Here is an 8,098-nt window from a genome sequence, read left to right as displayed (position 1 = left end):
CCTGGAAGAGGAAATGGCAACCCACTCCAGTGCTCTTGTTTGCCTGGAAATCCCATAGACAGAGGAGCCTATGGGCTCGCAAAGAGCTGGACATGATTGAGTGACTGATCAGAGAGCACATTAATAGAAAGGAAAGATGCAACCTAGGTAAAAATATTTGCAAGATGCCCATTTGGTAAAGAGGTAGTATTCAAAGTATTCACCAGCACCACAAGTGGCTGAGGCACTGAGACGATGGGTGTGGTGGAGCTGGGAATGTTGATAGCTGAAGATGAAGGTGGTGGCTGTTGGGATTTCAAGAGGCTTGCTGGGGCCAATCTTCCCTTTGGCACTGTCTGCCGGTAACAGGCCTGTGGAGCTCCAGGGGATGATGTTAACCTGGGTAGGTAGCTGGGTCCAGGCAGTATTGCCTGAATGGTCATCTGGTTTCTGGATCTTTCCCTCACTGCACTTCTTCCAGTTGGCTATCTCCTCTACACCAAAGATGCTCAAAAAACTGTCTCAAGCTGCTCTCAGTTTCTGGACCTGGTTCTTATATGTCATCATTCCTCTTGTCAAGGATGGAGCAGTCTCGCTGCTACAGCCAGAGGGGATCTGGAGCCCAGAGATCATTAATTTCTGCATTTTGCTGCTGGAATCTTCTCCCTCATGATGGGGACACAGTTTTTTCATCCAGAGCAGAGGCTGGAGGCAGGGGCTTGGAAGGTTTTCATTTTTCAATATTAAAAAGGCTCTGTGTACATGGTGGGCTATTCTTTTTAGTGTATGCACTTTATGTTATAATATTTCTCTCAAGACTGCTTTACCCTTGTCTCTTTGATATATTTACACTACCTTTTATTTCAAAGCATTTCATGCATAATTAATTAGTTGGTCAGTCATGTCCAAATCTTTGCAACCCCATGGACTGTAGCCTCCCAGGCTCCTCTGTCCATAGGATTCTCCAGGCAAGAATACTGGAGTGGGTAGCCATTCCCTCCTCCAGGGGATCTTCCTGACCCAGGGATCAAACCTGAGTCTCCTGAATTGCAGGTGGATTCTTTATCATCTAAGCCACCAGGAAAACCCCTAACATACTTCCCTAAATACTTTCTCTTTGATACATGAATGGATTAAGCCTGTTGTTTAGTGTTTGATATTTTCTTATTATCTTTTTGTTATGGATTAGTAACTAATTCAACTATAGGTAGAGAACACATTTTGTATGATTTCAATTTTTGTACATGTTTTGAAGTTATGTCCCAGAATACAGTGTATATCCTGTTTTAAGTTTGTCAAAACTTGAATACATCTACTGCTCCTTTTCATGGAGGGTTGTATGAATTTTGACTGAATCCTGGAGACAAATGTTCTTCTTGAGTTCTTCTGTACTTACTGAATCTCTCTCTAGTTGTCGTACCAATTTTTTGAAATAAGTATCAAAATCTTTCAGTTCAGTGCAGTTCAGGTGCTCAGTCGTGTCCTACTCTTGTGACCCCATGAATCTCAACACGCCAGGCCTCCCTGTCCATCACCAACTCCCCGAGTCTACCCAAAACCATGTCCATTGTGTCAGTGATGCCATCCAACCATCTCATTCTCTGTCATCCCCTTCTCCTCCTGCCCTCAATCTTTCCCAACATCAGAGTATTTTCAGAGGAGTCAGCTATCCACATCAGGTGGCCAAAGTATTGGAGTTTCAGCTTCAACATCAGTACCACCAATGAACACCCAAGACTAATCTCCTTTAGGATGGACTGGTTAGATCTTGCAGTCCAAGAGACTCTCAAGAGTCTTCTCCAGTACCACAGTTCAAAAGCATCAATTATTTGGCACTCAGATTTCTTTATAGTCCAACTCTCACATCCATACATGACTACTGGAAAATCCATATCCTTGACTATATAGACTTTTGTTGGCATAGTAATGTCTCTGCTTTTTAATATGCTGTCTAGGTTGGTCATAACTTTCCTTCCAAGGAGTAAGTGTCTTTTAATTTCATGGCTGCAATCACCATCTGCAGTGATTTTGGAGCCCAGAAAAATAAAGTTAGTCACTGTTTCCACTGTTTCTCCATCTATTTGCCATGAAGTGATGGGACTGGATGCCATGATCTTAGTTTTCTGAATGTTGAGTTTTAAGCCAACATTTTCATTCTCCTCTTTCAATCTCACCAAGAGGCTCTTTAGTTCTTCTTCACTTTCTGACATAAGGGCTGTGTCATCTGCATGTCTGAGGTTATTGATATTTCTCCTGGCAATCTTGATTCCAGCTTGTGCTTCTTCCAGTCCAGTGTTTCTCATGATGTACTCTGCATATAGGTTAAATAAGCAGGGTGATAATATACAGCCTTGACATACTCCTTTTCCCATTTGGAACCAGTTTGTTGTTCCATATCCAGTTCTAACTGTTGCTTCCTGACCTGCATAAAGGTTTCTCAAGAGGAAGGTCAGGTGGTGTGGTATTCCCATCTCTTTCAGAATTGTCCACAATTTATTGTGATCCACACAGTCAAAGGCTTTAGCATAGTCAATAAAGCAGAAGTAGATGTTTTTCTGGAACTCTCTTGCTTTTTTGATGATCCATCAGATGTTGGCAATTTGATCTCTGGTTCTTCTGCCTTTTCTAAAAACAGCTTGAACATCTGGAATTTCATGGTTCACATATTGCTAAAGCCTGGCTTGGAGAATTTTGAATATTACTTCACTAGTGTGTGAGATGAGTGCAATTGTGTGGTAGTTTGAGCATTCTTTGGCATTACCTTTCTTTGGGATTGGAATGAAAACTGACTTTCCTGTGGCCACTGCTGAGTTTTCCAAATTTGCTGACGTATTGAGTGCAGCAGTTTCAGAGTATCATCTTTTAAAATTTGAAATAGCTCAACTGGAATTCCATCACTTCCACTAGCTTTGTTCGTAGTGATGCTTCCTAAGGCCCACTTGACTTCACATTCCAGGATGTCCTGCTGTAGGTGAGTGTGAGTGATCACACCTTCAAGATGATCTGGGTCGTTAAGATTCTTTTATCTTTGTACTGTTCTTCTGTGTATTCTTGCCACCTCTTCTTAATATCTTCTGCTTCTGTTAGGTCCATACCATTTCTGTCCTTTATTGAGCCCATCTTTGTATGATATGTTCCCTTGGTATCTCTAATCTAAAGTTAATCAAATCTAAATCAAATCTAATCTTAAGTTAATCAAAATTTTAACTTTAACCAAATATGGATATCTGTATTTCTCCTTCAGTTTGATTAGATTTTACTTTGTATATTTTTCATCTCTATGGCTAAGTGCATGCCCACGTATGTGTTCTCTGTTTTAAGATGGATTGAGAGTTACGATGCAATCTCTCTCCCTACCTAGTGACTTTCTTTGCTCTGAAGTTGAATTTATTTGATATTAATATAGTCACTTTGGCTTTCCTTTGATTAATATTTGCATAAGATTTTTTCATTATCTTATTTCAACCTCCTATATAATTATATTTGAAGAGAGTTACTTGCCACTGTCATATTATTGGGTCATATTTTTTGATCCACCTTATTAATAGCTGTATTCTATCTGATACATTCAGATCATTTTCCATTTGATGTGATTGTTGATAAATTAGAACTTAATTCTGCATTTTTTTACATATATACAATATAATATATATAATATGTATATATATAATAACTTCTGTTATTCCTCTCTAGGCTTTCTTTTTCCTAACTTTGAACTACTTACTTGAACCAATTTTTAGAATTCTATTTTGATTTATCTATAGTGCTTCTGAGTGTTTTTCTTTGTACAGCTTTATTGATGATTTTTTATGTATTACACTATTTATATACTTCAATTTTCACAGTCTATTGCTGTCATTTCATCAGCTTGTTTGAAAAGTTGAAGGCTTTCTTCCATTTATGGGCTTTTACTCTCCTTTAAAAAAAATAATTTTCTTAACTGTATCCTGTGTATATACATAGAATCACACCAGTCAGTATTGTAATTTTTACTTCTGCCACCAAAAATAATTTAGAAGACTTATGAGAAAGTTTTCTATTGTATTCATTACTCTTTTGCTAACTGTCTTTCTCCTTTCCTGATATCCCAGTTTCTTTTTTATCATTCTTTTCCTGTTAGAAAACTTCCAGCCATTCTTTTAGGGTAAGTTTGTTGGTAACTAATTCTCTTAGTTTTCCTTATCTGAGAATATCTTGATTTCCCCTCTAGTCCAAAAGGATATTTTCACTATGCATGAGATTGTTGACAGTTCTATTATTTCAGCACTTAAATACTTTTCTTCTGGCCTCAATGTTTGGAGATGAGAAATCTACTGTCTTCTAATTTAATTCTCATTTAGGCAAAATGTCATTTTTCTTTGACTATATTCAAGACTGTTTTTCTCTTTAGTTGTTGGGAGCTTAATTATAAAGGATCTTGTTAAGTATGTTTTAGGTTTATTCTGTTTGGAATAACATAATTCATTCAACTTCTTAAACTTGTAGGTTTATAAAATTTTTTTCCCCCCAAATTGGAAAGTTTTCTTCCATTATTATTTGCAATCCTTTATTATTGCCTTTTTTCTCCTTTTCATTTGGAATATATGAAGTAAAAAGAAAACTCAGAGAACTCATCATCATGTTATTCTGTAGATCCTCAAGTTTTTTGCACCTTTTAGAGTAGTCTTATGCTTGATTTCTATATAACTGTTCAAGACTTTTCATTGTACTTATGAAGAAAGGTATAACATTTCATCTTTTCAGAAGTAGAAGTTCATCTCTTTACTTTTAGTCTATTTTAGTCTTTATATTTTAAATTAGTTTTTTTATAGACCTCACAAAGTTGTTTATATAAATTCAATCTCTTTCTTTTATTTTTTTTTCTTCTAATTTTATTTTATTTTTAAACTTTACATAATTGTATTAGTTTTGCCAAATATCTTTTAATTAGTATCTTTAGGCCATTCATATTTAATGTTGGATAAACATAAATATGTTTGTAATTGTTTTATATTTATTGACAGAGGCATTTTTTGCTCTTTTATCTAGTTTTAATTGAGCATTTTATAGGATTCCATTTAGCTCCTTTCTAGCATATCAGTTGCCTAGACTTTACAATATTCATTTTCATTTTTTAACTAATGTAACATTATTTCCTGTGTAATTGAGATACTTTACAACAGAATGTTCCCAATCTTTCCCTCCCATTCTTTGAGTCATTGTTGTCATTCATTTTATTAATACTTTCCATGTGCTATAATCACCAATTGTTTCTATTTATGATTTAGAATAATATTGTATTCATTGGAATACCTACTTAGAATCAACAGGATTTTTTGTTTGTTTGTCTGTTTGTTTTTTTACTACCTAAGCTTTGGAAATGTTCCTCCAAATTATTTTTGAATTTTATTTTGATAAGTGTTTGGGGATATTATTGACCTTTGACAAATACTATAATTGTTAATGATTTTGTTTTTATCATGCAAACTCTGAATAATTTGGGTAGTTTCTGTTGGTTCTCTCTCCTATCATTTATCCAGGAAGAATATCAACTTCATTGTTTGATCACTGTGCATGAACACAAGGATGGCAATTTATTAGCAAGATGCTATAGTTCTTAGTCTTCACTGTGGTCTCACAAATTATTTGTTAGTCACTCAGCTGCATCCGGCTCCCATGAACTGTAGCCTGCCAGGGTCCTCTATCCCTGGGATTCTCCAGACAAGAGTATTGGAGTGGGTTTCCATTCCCTTCTTCAAATTATAATCCTTAACAGAACATCTTCCTAAGGACTTCAAGCCTAAAAAGATGATTCCCCTGCAGAATCTAATGATCTGTCAATCATGGTCATTCTGCTGGCTGAGTAACACAGGAGAAAGGGAAGATGAGTGGACACTCCGAGTGCCATCTCCTCCATACCACTTTTAAAACACGTTTATTAGTAAAGATTTGTGTAAATCAAAATTATATTTGAAAGGTGAAAATTATTTATAATTTATAAAATTTCAGATACATAATTATATTCAATCATGTAATGTGTAAGTGGCATTGAAAATAATCCTCTAGTTTTATCTTCAAAGTATTTATTTTCATGTTTAAAAAGAGCCAGTTATTTGAGAGAAATTATTTAAAAAACTAATTTCATGACAGGAGAAACTATCCTAGTTATAGTATATCCTCTAATTTTGCGAGAAATCAGCCTTCAGATTTTCATTCCCTTTAGGCAATCAGGATCTCATTATTGAGACCACCTATGGATGGTGTGATTGAAATTTTGCATCTGTGCATAATCACCTCATTATGTTGATCTTTCGATGTAAATCTCTAGACCATCATGGACATTAAAAAAGCTTAGGAAGTTCTATTTTAGCCCTGAATTGTTCATATTTCGTTTTAGCCCCAAATAAATCTGAAACACTACTAAGATATCTATTTTCTCTCAAAGTTTAAAATATTGTACTCTGAAGTTCCTATGATTGACACATGAAGCTAGAGTATCAGGTAATGTCATACTTGGAAAATTTTGGTTTTAAATAATGTGTTATCTTGCTTATTGATTTTAAGGTCTTAACATTTTGCAGTTCATACCATCCTATGTTATTTTGTCAGTGTGTCATTAGTTTGCAAATTAGTGGGATTTTTCTTCATTACCCTCTGAGATGAGAATATTATTGAACATAAGAATTCAGTTTTATATCAAACAAAATTAGTTTTATAGTCAAAGAATTGAGTTCCACCACTTAACATGCTAAAATATTGTATTAAATGAGGAAAATCATCTTTAAAGGGCACCATAACTACTCTCTCATTTGTTGTAATTTCATTTAATTATTATAGATAGTATTGTAAATTTTTATATTTACATTTTTAAAAATTACTTTTAAAACAATCATCAAACCTTGGTTTGTTAAGAAGCATTTTTTAAATTGGCAATTAGATATACAAAAGATATAACTTCCCTGAACAAAAGTTCATGGAAGTTGCATTATAAGTTTAATTACATTTCAATTAAAACTCAGAATTGTTTACTATAATAAAGTCTATATTATAAATATAACATTAGTGATAGCAGTTTTAAAAATAATTATTAAGATAAAATAACTAACTCAATTTAATAAATACCTTTCCTGTTGGCTCAGTGGTAAACAATCCTCCTCCCAGTGCAGGAGAGTTGGCTTTGATCTCTGGGTTGGGAAGATCCCAAATAGTAGTAACTGCTGTTCTTCCCTAGGAATTCCCAGTATTCTTCCCTAGGAAATCCCATGGACTGAGGAGCGTACAATGTACGTGAACTGAGAACTTTCAGATGTACAAGCTGCATTTAGAAAAGGCAGGGGAAACAGAGATCAAATTCCCAACATCTGTCAGATAACACAAAAAGCAAGAGAATTCCAGAAAAAAGCATCTACTCTGCTTCACTGACTATATTAAAGCCTTTGACTGTATGGATCATAACAAACTGTGGAAAATTCTTCAAGAAATTGGAATAACAGACCACCTTTCCTGCCTCCTGAGAAAACTGGTCAAGAAGCAATAGTTAGTACCAGACAAGGAACAACAGATTGGTCCAAAATTGGGAAAGGAGTATGTCAAGGCTGTATATTGTCATCCTGCTTACTTAATTTCTGTGTAGAGTACATCATGCCAAATGCAGGGCTTGATGAAGCACAAGCTGGAATCAAGATTGCCAGGAGATATATCAGTAGGCTCAAATATGCAGAGGACACCACCCTTATGACAGAAAGCTAAGAGGCAGTAAAGAACCCTTTTGATGAAGGTGAAAAAGGAGAGTGAAAAATCTGGCTTAAAACTCCACATTCAAAAAAATAAGATCGTGACATCTAATCCCATCATTTCATTGTAATTAGATGAGGAAACAATGGAAACTGTGACAGACTTTATTTTCTTGGGATCCAAAATCACTATAGACAGTGACTGCAGCCATGAAAATAAAAGACACTTGCTCCTTGGGAAAAAAGTTATGACAAACATAGACAGGGCATTGCAAAGCAGAAACATCGCTTTGCCAACAAAGATCCATTTAGTTAAAGCTATGGTTTTTCCAGGAGTCATTATGGATGTGAAAGTTGGACCATAAAAAAGCCTGAGCACCGAAGAATGTATGCTTTGGAACTGTGGT

At 35.2% G+C, this 8,098-nt stretch overlaps 1 pseudogene; it reads left to right on the top strand.

The window, feature by feature from the left end:
• Positions 1–234: 234 nt before the first annotated feature.
• The window catches only part of LOC109570111 (large ribosomal subunit protein uL24 pseudogene), a 36,628-nt pseudogene continuing 28,764 nt past the window's right edge, over positions 235–8,098 (top strand).

The sequence above is a fragment of the Bos indicus genome, chromosome 16, assembly GCF_029378745.1.
Source record: "Bos indicus isolate NIAB-ARS_2022 breed Sahiwal x Tharparkar chromosome 16, NIAB-ARS_B.indTharparkar_mat_pri_1.0, whole genome shotgun sequence".
Lineage (NCBI taxonomy): Eukaryota > Metazoa > Chordata > Mammalia > Artiodactyla > Bovidae > Bos > Bos indicus.
The sequence above is the reverse complement of the archived record's forward strand: the minus strand, read 5'-3'. Positions and strand labels throughout refer to the sequence as shown.